Source organism: Haliotis rubra, unplaced genomic scaffold (assembly GCF_003918875.1).
Source record: "Haliotis rubra isolate DU_JTF1 unplaced genomic scaffold, ASM391887v1 Scf702, whole genome shotgun sequence".
Taxonomy (NCBI): Eukaryota; Metazoa; Mollusca; class Gastropoda; order Lepetellida; family Haliotidae; genus Haliotis; species Haliotis rubra.
Window position 1 is genome coordinate 409,375 of NW_025767416.1, and position 13,652 is coordinate 423,026.

Below are 13,652 nucleotides of genomic sequence, written 5' to 3' on the forward strand. Positions count from 1 at the left end.
AGGATTGGGTTGTCAGGCTCGCTGACTTGGTTGACACATGTCATTGTATCCTAATTGTGTAGATCCATGCTCATGCTGTTGATCATTGGATTGTCTGGTCCAGACTCAGTTATTTACAGACCGCCGCCATATAGCTGGAATGAGGCATTAAACAACAACCAAACCAAAGCTGATGGAGCCTCTTTGTTATTACCCTGGTCAATGGATCACAGAGTGGCTTACACCATGCGAGTGAGTGAGATTATTTTAAGCAGCTTTTAGCAATATTCCAGCAATATCACAGCGGGAAACACCAGAAATGGGCTACACACCTTGTGCCCATGTAGGGAATCGAACCCGGGTCTTCGGCTTGAGGAGTGAACACTTTAACCACTAGGCTACCCCATGGTATGTAGTAACTTGGGATGATATAGTGGTGATCTGAGGTGAAGTGGTTATAGTGAGGCAGATGGGGAATCGAACCCGGGTCCTCGGCTTGAGGAGTGAACACTTTAACCACTAGGCTACCCCATGGTATGTAGTAACTTTGGATGATATAGTGGTGATCTGAGGTGAAGTGGTTATAGTGAGGCAGATGGGGAATCGAACCCGGGTCTTCGGCTTGAGGAGTGAACACTTTAACCATTAGGCTACCCCATGGTATGTAGTAACTTGGGATGATATATAGTGGTGATCTGAGGTGAAGTGGTTATAGTGAGGCAGATGGGGAATCGAACCCGGGTCTTCGGCTTGAGGAGTGAACACTTTAACCACTAGGCTACCCCATGGTATGTAGTAACTTGGGATGATATAGTGGTGATCTGAGGTGAAGTGGTTGTAGTGAGGCAGGTGGGGAATCGAACCCGGGTCCTCGGCTTGAGGAGTGAACACTTTAACCACTAGGCTACCCCATGGTATGTAGTAACTTGGGATGATATATAGTGGTGATCTGAGGTGAAGTGGTTATAGTGAGGCAGATGGGGAATCGAACCCGGGTCTTCGGCTTGAGGAGTGAACACTTTAACCACTAGGCTACCCCATGGTATGTAGTAACTTGGGATGATATAGTGGTGATCAGAGGTGAAGTGGTTGTAGTGTGGAAGGTGGGGAATCGAACCCGGGTCTTCGGCTTGAGGAGTGAACACTTTAACCACTAGGCTACCCCATGGTATGTAGTAACTTTGGATGATATAGTGGTGATCAGAGGTGAAGTGGTTGTAGTGTGGAAGGTGGGGAATCGAACCCGGGTCTTCGGCTTGAGGAGTGAACACTTTAACCACTAGGCTACCCCATGGTATGTAGTAACTTGGGATGATATAGTGGTGATCAGAGGTGAAGTGGTTGTAGTGTGGAAGGTGGGGAATCGAACCCGGGTCTTCGGCTTGAGGAGTGAACACTTTAACCACTAGGCTACCCCATGGTATGTAGTAACTTGGGATGATATATAGTGGTGATCTGAGGTGAAGTGGTTGTAGTGAGGCAGGTGGGGAATCGAACCCGGGTCTTCGGCTTGAGGAGTGAACACTTTAACCACTAGGCTACCCAATGGTATGTAGTAACTTGTAGTGTTGGGAATTGGTGTAAATCTCATAATTGATGATTGGTTCATTACAACCGATCAATCATCGAAAATAATTGGTTAGCGTCATTTATCAAATTTTCCTGGTTATGTTTGTTAATGCACAAAAAATAAAGAAAAAACATGTAGTTCTCTCGTTTTTTTTCACAAATTGCACAAAATGCAATTGCAAATTTCACATCTTTTAAGGATGACTAGTGTGTTAGGAACATACATTTCCTGGAGTTGTTAAGATAAACTTAATCATGACTTGGAACGAGCTTGTAGTGCTTATGCAATGTCGAGACAAATCAACCTTTTGAAAAATATTGTTATTGCTGAACAAGTGGTCCAAAATTGTTTGTGTTCGATTATGAGAAAACATGATCGATTGCTTGTTCGTTTTGTCATTGCGACCAATCTTCGATTATTTCAATTAATCGGACCACCACTAGTAACTTGGGATGATATATAGTGGTGATCTGAGGTGAAGTAGTTGTAGTGAGGCAGGTGGGGAATGAAATTAAGGATTATTACGCTTAAGTGTAATTGCTACAGTACTTGTATTCTTCTGTGTGAGATGGAAAAGAATGTGGTGAACGGAGCTCGCCATGACTACATTGTTGTTTTGTTTCTGTTCATAATGGTAATGTAATTTTTGTATATAGCACATTGAATAAACTCACATATATGATAAATAGCCTGTGAAGATTCTTGTGTACGTTACACAAATTATGTTGTCTTGAAATACAATTCCTGAAAATTTGACAAACTCTCTGATCTCGTTTGTTTTTCTGAACCCTTGTTGCTGTTCTAACTGAGCCAAATGAATGAGGTGAGGTGAGGTGAAATTGGTTTTAACGTCGGGCTTGAGAATATTTCGCTCATATGACGACGTGCATGCGTGTGTATGTGTATGTGCGGCTGCTTGTACTAGCCCAGACTTAAGCTGGTTTTATAGTGCTAGCTCACTGTGATACCATGCCGCAGTGAAGCATGAATACCCCACTCAGACACAGTATACTGACTCCGAGCCAACCAGTTCTTCTTGTACCCATTAATGCCGAGAGCCAGGCAGGGACCAACAAGTACCATATTTTAACGTCTTTTGGTATGACGCGGTCGGGGATCGAACCCGCGACCTTCCGCTCACCGGGCGGACACTCTAACCACTACACCACGGAGGCGGTCGCCAAATGAATGAAATGCAGATGAAGTCCACTTCCTATTTGAATGTGATAAATATGTAACACTACGAACAACTTATTTACCTCTATGGAATAATTTAACAAATGCTTGTAAATTCGTAAAGTTAATGACTTCTAATGACATGGTACTTTTATTGAATTGTGCTAAATTTATCAAATCATGTCTTAAATGTCGATCTTCTATATATTGACAACACAAATGTCTGCCTATTGCCATTATGTACAATATCATTTATATTGCTTTTTATCTTACCTCACACATAAATGACGCTTTCTGATTGGCTGAGCGCTCTTCTATTATTTTCAATGTACCCCGCTTACAGTGAGTAACATTTCAATGTACCCCGCTGTCAATGGCAACTCATTTGGTACTTCGTGGTAGTAATTCTTTATCTCGAATAACATTGAATCACGTACATGATGTTCGGAAATTACTGATGTTTTGCGAATGCAAATCGATGGAAGGGAGATAACTCTAAATCTGTTTTTCTTGTCAGCAAAATCTAGCGATGGCTACAAAAAGATTTGTACCCGTGCTTCAAACCATTCAAAATTAACATTAAGGTGTTCGGTAAGATAAATATGTTGTTCACTGGTCCCTCGGGGCCCATGGGTTGATGTACCCTTGATGTTTGTATATGTTCCCAAAGGCTCAGGGAACATATACAAACATCGAGGGTACATCAACCCATACCCCTCGTGACCTGTGAACAACTTATATTGTACATGGGCTGATGGCCTACAAACTGAAATAAACTTCAGATATATAACTGGAGCCAACAGGAAATACCTTACTCTTTCAAAGTTGGCTGAATGTGAAGAGATGAAGATGTTTATCGGTTCCAAATGAATTGTCCATACCCGTGCTTCACATACTCAATAACACCCGGAAATTAGCCAACACATGATGTTTATCTCCTAAATGTTAACTTCTGCCAAAGAGATGGCATCTTGTGACCAGGCTCATTGTGCTATTCTGGAGGGCTATCCTAAGACCAAGAAACACCTCCTAGTAAGCTGCATCTGTGTTTGTGTGGTAGGATAGATGAGGTGTTAGTTGACACTCCATGCTGAAGTGGTTTGCTCACATAGTTGATTGCAGGCCATCCCATTCTAATTGCACAGATCAGTACTCATGTCAATCACTTGATCGTCTGGTCTATAGATGGAATATTTATACTTACAGAGTGATGTCATATAATCTGTTTATATACCTTGTCTGAGTGGGGTATCCTTAATAAACCATGGTCTATATGAGGTGGCTCTATAATGGCACTGGTCCTGGGCCGCATTCTACACAGACCGCCTCCGTGATGTAGTGGTTAGAGCGTCCACCTCCGTGATGTAGTGGTTAGAGCGTCCGCCTCCGTGATGTAGTGGTTAGAGCGTCCGCCTCCGTCATGTAGTGGTTAGAGCGTCTGCCTCCATGATGTAGTGGTTAGAGCGTCCGCCTCCGTCATGTAGTGGTTAGAGCGTCTGCCTCCATGATGTAGTGGTTTGAGCGTCCACCTCCGTGATGTAGTGGTTAGAGCATCCGCCTCCGTGATGTAGTGGTTAGAGTGTCCGCCCGTAGAGTGGAAGGTTGCAGGTTCAATCCCCGCCTGCGTCATACCAAAAGACGTTAAAATATGGTAGTTGTCGTGACTGGGTTGACGCATGTCATCGCTTCCCAATTGCGTAGATCGATGTTCATGCTGTTGATCCCTGGATTGTCTGGTCCAGATCCAATTATTTACAGACCGCTGCCATATAGCTGGAATATTGATGAGTGCGGCGTAAAACTCAACTCACTCACTCCCTGTCTGACGCTTGGTATTAATGGGTACAACAAGGACTGGTCAGCTCCGAGTCAGTTTAATGTACGTCTGAGAGGGTCATGCTTAAAGTGTCTGAGTGGATATTCATGCTTAACTGCAGCATGGTATCTTAGTGAGCTAGCACTAAAAAACTAGCTTAGGTCTCAGCTACTACAAGCAGCCACACATACAAATATTCTTAAGTGTGACGTTAAACCCCATTTCACCACACCTCATTCCACAAAGCGAACCGACTCATTGTGCATCCTTCTTCTTGACAACCTGGACCACTGCTCTTGTTGTCGAGCATCACCTTACCTGGATCAGATTCCATCAGACTGAAGCACAGGCTGATAAAGCTGGAATATGAGTGATAGGTTGTAGTGAGCTCACTACAGGAAAAATACAATAATAAACACCATCTGCATGCAAAAAACTTTATTCTATGTAGCAGTATGTTTTAACCTCTCATCTATGTGATATATTCACTGTGTTATATTACATGTGTCTGGAAGTAACAGCATGAGAATAGGTTAACCAACATAGTCGTGGTACACAGTGAAATATTTCCATGCATGGTCAAATGTTCATTGTAAAGAATTTTCTAATTAATCAATTATGTCAAGATTTTAATTTATTCCCACCATTATTTAAGTTACTTATATTGCATATCTACATATTTCTAAACCATTTCTGTCACTGTCAGAAACCACACTTTATCATCTTAAGTCTAGCTTGTCATGTGATCATAAACCACACCTCTGAACCTTATGATCATGAGTTAGTGAGTCAGGTTTTACACCACTATTTGAAATGTTTCAGCAATGTCACGTGACGGCAGGGGACACTAGAAATGGGCTTCAAACATTGTACCAATAACGGAATTGAACTTTAGTTGTGACAAGCGAATGTTTTAACCACCCCCGTGCCCCTCACAATCAGGAACAACACTTGTCTTGTGATCACAAGCCACACCTTTGTAATGGTCACAAACCACAGCTCTAGACCTCATGATCACAAATAATACCTGTGTAATGATCACAAACAACATATCTGATGATCACACAAGCCACAGCTCTAGACCCTAAGATCACGAACAACACTTGTCTTGTGTTCACAAGCCACACCTTTGTAATGGTCACAAACCACAGCTCTAGACCTCATGATCACAAATAATACCTGTGTTATGATCACAAACAACATATCTGATGATCACACAAGCCACAGCTCTAGACCCTAAGATCACGAACAACACTTGTCTTGTGTTCACAAGCCACACCTTTGTAATGGTTACAAACCACAGCTCTAGACCTCATGACCACAAATAACATATCTGATGATCACACAAGCCACAGCTCTAGACCCTAAGATCACGAACAACACTTGTCTTATGGCCACAAACCACAGCTCTACACCTCAAGATCACGAACAACACACATTGTTTGATCACAAATCACATATCTGATCACACAAACCACAGCTCTAGATCTCATGATCACAAACCACCCTCTTGTTAAACTGCAGTGTGACAGCTTATAGAACTGGCATATGTCAGAACCAATACAAAGAGCTGAACGCATGCATGCTCCCACCCTGCTATATAAGTGAATAAACCTGACAGTAACATCTTTCAAAGACCTTGCAATGCACACGTCAATATTCTTCATTTCTGTGTTCTACATGGGTAAAGTATTTCCAAAGCATGACCTTTACAATTCACAATGTAAAGATATCTGGTTTTAAAGATATAGCATTTGTTCCAAATCATGAACTGAAAATTCATAGTAGAAACAGTCTCAACTATGTACTGTATAGGGAAGGATCAAATGTTGTAAATTCCCAATACTTGTTTATTAATCGAAACATATGACAATCAAACATTCATTCATCAAAAACATGGCATAAAAATATATTTATAATTTACAGTTGTAATACTCCGTATTCCGCCCTATGCTTTAATGTAAAAGTTTCTATGTCAGTGTACACTGGAAAGAGTATGGTTTTATGTTGCTTTTAGCAATATTTAATAATTTAGTCAATATCTTTGCCAGGAACAGCAACAATGGGCTTGACACTTTGTAACCCCTTGTGGAATGGAATAATTGTGAACACCTTAACCTCAAGGCTACCCCACCCCTTATTGAACATTGGTAGAAATTCCTATCATTTTTGGACAATCATATAGATTTACTGTACACAAAAAATCCATGGCCAAACACTGTTCACAAATCTTTATAAAATTTAATATACTACCAGCATGACCAAAGAATACTTCAACCCATTTTAACAAACAGAATGTTGAAATTTCATAATTCAATTTTCAACCTTGCATTGCACCATAAATAATTGAATTATAATCAGTGTTGTACAATATGCACTAATACACTATTGTAAATTCAATCTAAAAGTAGGAACATGTATGTAATATAATACACTACATAAATATGTACACTGTTCCAAAGTAAGGGTGTATTTACATAACAATATTATGTACACTTGAATAAATATCAAATTATCAAAATTTGGATATTTCAATACATTTGAGCAATGTGTAAAATGCTTTAATAAATATTGTAAATTTCGAAACTGGAGTAAAGATATGGAAGTAATAAAATCAGTATACTATTATTGGATTAAATACCATTCTGTTTATGAACAACAATAGACTAAACAGATCTATGTAGAATATGCTTCAGTATTTCTCAAAGAACTAGGAGATCAACATATTCACAAATTCATTTCATCTCACATTGAAAATCAATCTAGCTCTCACCACTAAAATGTGCTAATCGTTGGTGAGAACTGGAACAATGATTAACATGATTAATGCACAATAATCGTTGCATTCATTGTATGATCAGCAAATAGTAGCAGCCTTTGCAAATATTTGAAACTGACAGTTTGTATCAGAAAATTATTTGCGTTTACTTTTATTTCTGAAATAAAGTGAAAATACTTGGCATGCTACATTTCACTCTCTTAAGGTACATTCATGGGGTAAGGGTACACATTCATTTTTAAGATTTATGGGTTCAAATGGCCAGGGCTAAAATCGATGATTAGAAAATGAAATCAAAAGTGAAAACGTATTTTCTATTTGAACCAAACTGTATTTTTTTAGATTAACACAAAAAGATACAAACACAAAACTGATTCAAAATGAAGGAAGCTATTAACTTGGTAACTGATCAAAATGCATATTATACACATTCCAGGGCCATAATATAGAGGCCGAAGTCTTTGACTACAATTTACAGTATGGTGTAACAGAAGTAAACATCCCGCACATTAAACGAGAGTCTGAAACCAGATACAGAGTTATATGTTCTCACTATATGTTTTTAACAAACTAAAACTAATATGTAAATATAAAAAAAGAGTTGAATAAGTAGACAAAAATACAATGTTGGATATGTGACTACTAGTAGCTGCATGGTTGTGTTCAGTGAGCTCTTTCTACAGCAAACACTTTATGACATCTCATATCGGTTTTCCTAAAAGTAGGGGAAAACATAATAACATGTTTGTTTTATATACAACTACAGTTAATATATTCACTCGATACTGACACCTCTTTGCTACAACCATTGGTCTCACTGTGATCTCACTTTTAAAGGATCTATACATACTGGTACATATGTGATCTCACTTTCAAGGATATGTACATATTTATGTGATCTCATTTTCAGGCTCATATAATCCCATTGGTGTTGTTTTCAGGAATTCATGGTACGGATGACATTATTTTCAGCAATAATTGTACCATTGAATGATGAAAATTTTGGTTTCTCCTTCATTGTGTCATCAATGTTGAGTACAAGGAGGCCACAATTACATATTCATTAGGGACCGTTCATAATTTATGGCTAGGGTGGGTGAGGATGATTTTTATGGAGAAGCATGTACAATGTGAATGACCCCCCTAAAATTTATGTACAAAATAAGTGACCCCCCTGCATGTCATGTACAAAATCAATGACCCCCCCCTTCCCATAATTTTTAAGCATAATTTTAAACATATTTTTATGTACAAAATTGCTGACCCCCTCTAGTACGTGTGTACAAATTTGCTGACCCACTAGCTCCCCAGAACAAAATGGGTGACTCCCCTTAAAATCATCATCACCCCCCCCTAGCCATAGATTATGAACGGTCCCTTAGACTTTCATCCATAATTAAGGCATTTCCCTTTTAGGTATGATCACCTTCAACCTACTTGTTACATGCAAGGCGATTGGGAAGAAACAAATGTCATGGTTGAGAAAGATGGGTTTTGATATGAAGTGAATGGGTTGTAAAATTTGAAATATTCACAATGGCCTTAACAATGGCCTTAAATCAAATCTGACAATTAAATATTTCTAACTCATTACTTTGAGCTAGTTCAAAGAAAAATTAACATGTAAGTGAAAAAAGGGAAACTGTCCAATGTACACAAGTATTACTGTAATCATCATCATCATCCTATATGACTCAATAAACCTGGCATAAAAGTATCGGTAAATGACAAATATGATCTGAAATAATTATTATTGCCAGCTGATAACTTCAAGGGTTGGGATGTGTGCTAAAAATGGCTATCATAGAATCTAGGTAGTGTTGCCTTACCTCCCTGTATTACAGTAAAACAGCTGATTGGAGCTAGAAAAACTGGAGCATGTGACCAATAAACTTTGGTAGATTCTATTTACATCAGTGAGCAAAGTGTCTTGACTAAACAACGTCTAACTTGGAAAATAATAAAGTGTATCACAATAAAACAATCACAGTCTTGGAAAAGAAATCGTTCATTGTCTACTTATATTTCATGAACCTCATTAAAGGTGCGATGTTTATATATACTCATGGAAACAAATAAGGGAACACCTGAAAGTACAAGTGTTCCTTTATTCTTTTCTGGGTTTCTTCACAAGCTTTGTAGTGCACTGTGGGTGAAATTCTGGAATAGAATAAAGGAACTCTTGTACTTTCAGGTGTTCCCTTATTTGTTTCCATGAGTATATATTGGTATTACGGATGCTGCTATTTATATGTTTACAATAAACAAAATGTGAATACAGTAAACTATATGACTTAAAAGACAACTTTTATCTGACACTGATCACACTGAAACCTTTTCTCATACATTTTTGAAGAGGAACAACGAAAGACATCTAAATTATCTGTATTTCTTCTCCAAGTACCTTCATACCTTCAGAATGTTTCACAAAATATCTGTAAACCAAATAAAATAAAGCTGGTAACCGGATTGTTCATTTCTGCTTTGTCGACCATACCAACTTAATACTGTTCAATATATTACAATAAAACATGAGTGTCGTTGTGAACCTCAGAATCATTTCTATTGAAAACTTCAATTGTCGTTTCTTTCTTTCATTCATTCTTTCCTCCTCTTTGACCTGACAAAATGTGGTTTTTGTTACAAGATTGTCACCTGGTCCAGAGGATTCAGGAACAGCCTTGACCCTTGCACCATTATGCTTCACATTCTGTCATCTTCTGACATTATGGAGACAACAAAAGCACCAAGACTGTGTCATTCTGTCATCTCTCCAGTGTGACATTATGGAGATAGGAGATACAAGTATTAAAGTATTCATGTTGCCATCTCTCCAGTATGACATTATGAAGATAGGAGATATAAGTATTAAAGTATTCATGTTGTCATCTCTCCAGTATGACATTATGGAGATAGGAGATACAAGTATTAAAGTATTCATGTTGTCATCTCTCCAGTATGACATTATGAAGATAGGAGATACAAGGAGATATGTTGTCAAGTATTAAAGTATTCATGTTGTCATCTCTCAGTGTGACATTATGGAGATAGGAGATTATGGAGATAGGAGATACAAGTATTAAAGTATTCATGTTGTCATCTCTCCAGTATGACATTATGGAGATAGGAGATACAAGTATTAAAGTATTCATGTTGTCATCTCTCCAGTATGACATTATGGAGATAGGAGATACAAGTATTAAAGTATTCATGTTGTCATCTCTCCAGTATGACATTATGGAGATAGGAGATACAAGTATTAAAGTATTCATGTTGTCATCTCTCCAGTATGACATTATGGAGATAGGAGATACAAGTACATAAAGTATTCATGTTGTTGTCATCTCCAGTATGACATTATGGAGATAGGAGATACAAGTATTAAAGTATTCATGTTGTCATCTCTCCAGTATGACACATGGAGATATGGAGATAGGAGATACAAGTATTAAAGTATTCATGTTGTCATCTCTCCAGTATGACATTATGGAGATAGGAGATACAAGTATTTAAGCATTAAAGTCATTCATGACATTATGGAGATGATCATCTCTCCAGTATGACGGTATGGAGATAGGAGATACAAGTATTAAAGTATTCATGTTGTCATCTCTCCAGTATGACATTATGGAGATATGGGAGAGATACAAGTATTTAAGCATTAATGCTGTCATCTCCAGTATGACATTATGGAGATAGGAGATATGGAGATAGAGAGATAGGACAAGTGTCATCTCTAAAGTATTCATGTTGTCATCTCTCCAGTATGACATTATGGAGATAGGAGATACAAGTATTAAAGCATTCATTCTGTCATCTCTCCAGTATGACATTATGGAGATAGGAGATCAGTATTCTTCATGTATCATCTCCTGGTATGACATTATGGAGATAGGAGATACAAGTATTAAAGTATTCATGTTGTCATCTCTCCAGTATGACATTATGGAGATAGGAGATACAAGTATTAAAGTATTCATGTTGTCATCTCTCTGGTATGACATTATGGAGATAGGAGATACAAGTACTTAAAGTATTCATGTTGTCATCTCTCTGGTATGACATTATGGAGATAGGAGATACAAGTATTAAAGTATTCATGTTGTCATCTCTCTGGTATGAGATAGGAGATACAAGTATGGAGACATTAGAGAGGAGATACAAGTATTTAAGCATTAATGCTGTCATCTCTCCAGTATGACAGTATGGAGAAAGGAGATACAAGTACTAAAGTATTCATGTTGACACAATCACCACTGGCATGCTGTACTTGTGTTTACAAGGCCACTCCAATCCAATATACAATGAGTATTGTAGAGTTACAGAATCATGTTATATAATACTATAATAATACTATAACATATATTAGTAATAAGATAATTATATAATTATTGACTAGTACAAAAAGAATACTTGGAATTTCGTAAATAGAACATGTGGAGCAAATAAATGATATATATATATATAAAGTAAACTATGGCTACAGCAAATCTACCATTAGTTCGGTATAAACGCAGCTTGATATACAAATTTTGACTGAAACATACAGCAAGTGGCTTGCACAAACACAAACAAGCCCAGCTGTATCTGACAGCTTGTTATAAACAGAGTTACTGTAAACACTGTATGGCTGATTTACAAATCAGAACCACAATCAGAAAATCAATTGACTTCTCACACTTCATCAAGATTAACTCTGTTTTAAACTTATTGTCACAACTATTGGAACTTTCGTTAGGAAATTTTGAACTAGTTTAACCTAGTCTTTCATACAGACCCTGAAGCAAATATATCCAAGAAATCCCAAGCAAGTTTAGAAAATGTGGCAAGTCTAGATTTCCACAGCTTCAGGAAATGAAGAAAGTCTCAGGGCTCCTTTTTATTATATATATATTTTTTTCACTTTGAGGACTTTTTCTGTAAAATATGTTCATTTCAGAGACTAGTTGTTAGTCTAACTTCAACCTAATCCCCCCCCCCAACCCCAACCAAAACAAACCAACTATCTTTTTGTGTCTTTTCGCAGTCATTCATTAGAAGCTCTATTAATGTGGAATATGAAATTTCTTCTGACCTTATACCTTGCATTTTAGGCCACAGATATTGTAAATCAACTAATACATAATCAAATACTAACTTGTTCCATTTAGAACAACATATAAAGCATCAAACATATACCTTGGTGAAAAAAGTTTGTACTGATAGTGCTTTCTGAAGAGTTTGGACATACAGAAGTCACCCAAACCACTTGCTAAAAGTTCAGCCTTAATCTGAGAGTTTAGGAAGCAAAAGTAGCACACTCTTAAAACAATCTGAACCAACACACATATTTGAAAACAAAATAATCAAAGATGCAATAGGTATAATAACAACCCTTCTTATAAAGAAAATATAAGCAGATGATTAATGAAATATGTCATGGTTAACTGGCTCAAACAGAGATCAAGCATATTCAACAACTCACAATATAACCAATATTGAAAACTAAACTATAAACACATGAAACAATCCACCGCCAGTTACAAGGAACTTAACCAAACATGTTCACAAAACAATGGTAGAGGAAACAAGTAGTCTCCACATTTTGTTACCGAATATTACCGTAGATAAGCCGACCCCCCCTAACTTGACCCTTGAAATCAGTGTCAAAATGGTAGTTTTGCACATAAGCCGACCCCCCGCCACCCAACTCGCAAGCCGACCCCACACCACAAGACATCTTGCAGTTGGATGTAAAACGTACACAAGCCGACCCCACACCACAAGACATCTGGCAGTTGGATGTAAAACGTACACAAGCCGACCCCATGCGATGGCCAGCTCACACCACAATACATCTGGCAGTTGGATGTAAAACGTACACAAGCTGACCCCACACCACAAGACATCTGGCTTATCTACGGTAATATACGGTACTGGTCTAACCAGTGAATGTCTCTATCTGTCATCTGTATAATACAAGCTACAATCTGAATGCTTCAAAGTGAACTATCTTTAAGTTAAGTTTACCACCAACTTCGAGTATCCAGGGTATGATCTGTGTCTCAATTCGCTTATTTTACAAGTGCTGTCATAACCTGCATTGATTCATCATCCAGCTTAGCTGAGTATTCAATCTTAGCATTCAAATCTGACTCAAACAAAACGTATGGTATTGGATGGGTTCAGGTTTTTACGAAGAAGAAGAGAGATATTATACCCTGGATAAAATAAGATGGTCTGTGACTCTAGATACCTACCACTGCTTATTTGTACCTGGCCATCATCGTAATATTATTGATCAAAGTAAATAATGCTAAAAACAATATCTGTATTCTGTGTACTGAAAAGGA

The 13,652-nt window shown here is 37.9% G+C and overlaps 2 long non-coding RNA genes across 2 annotated transcripts; one reads left to right on the forward strand and one right to left on the reverse strand.

Annotated features, from left to right (window-relative positions):
• The first annotated feature begins 93 nt into the window (after positions 1 to 93).
• Positions 94 to 2,310, forward strand: LOC124258918. The gene is made up of 2 exons (XR_006893709.1): positions 94 to 425; positions 2,025 to 2,310. It is a non-coding gene; the product is annotated as an uncharacterized LOC124258918 (long non-coding RNA).
• A 2,654-nt stretch (positions 2,311 to 4,964) lies between these two features.
• On the reverse strand, positions 4,965 to 8,475 carry LOC124258922. The gene is made up of 2 exons (XR_006893711.1): positions 5,669 to 8,475; positions 4,965 to 5,516 (listed from the first exon to the last, which is right to left on the reverse strand). It is a non-coding gene; the product is annotated as an uncharacterized LOC124258922 (long non-coding RNA).
• Positions 8,476 to 13,652: the final 5,177 nt, after the last annotated feature.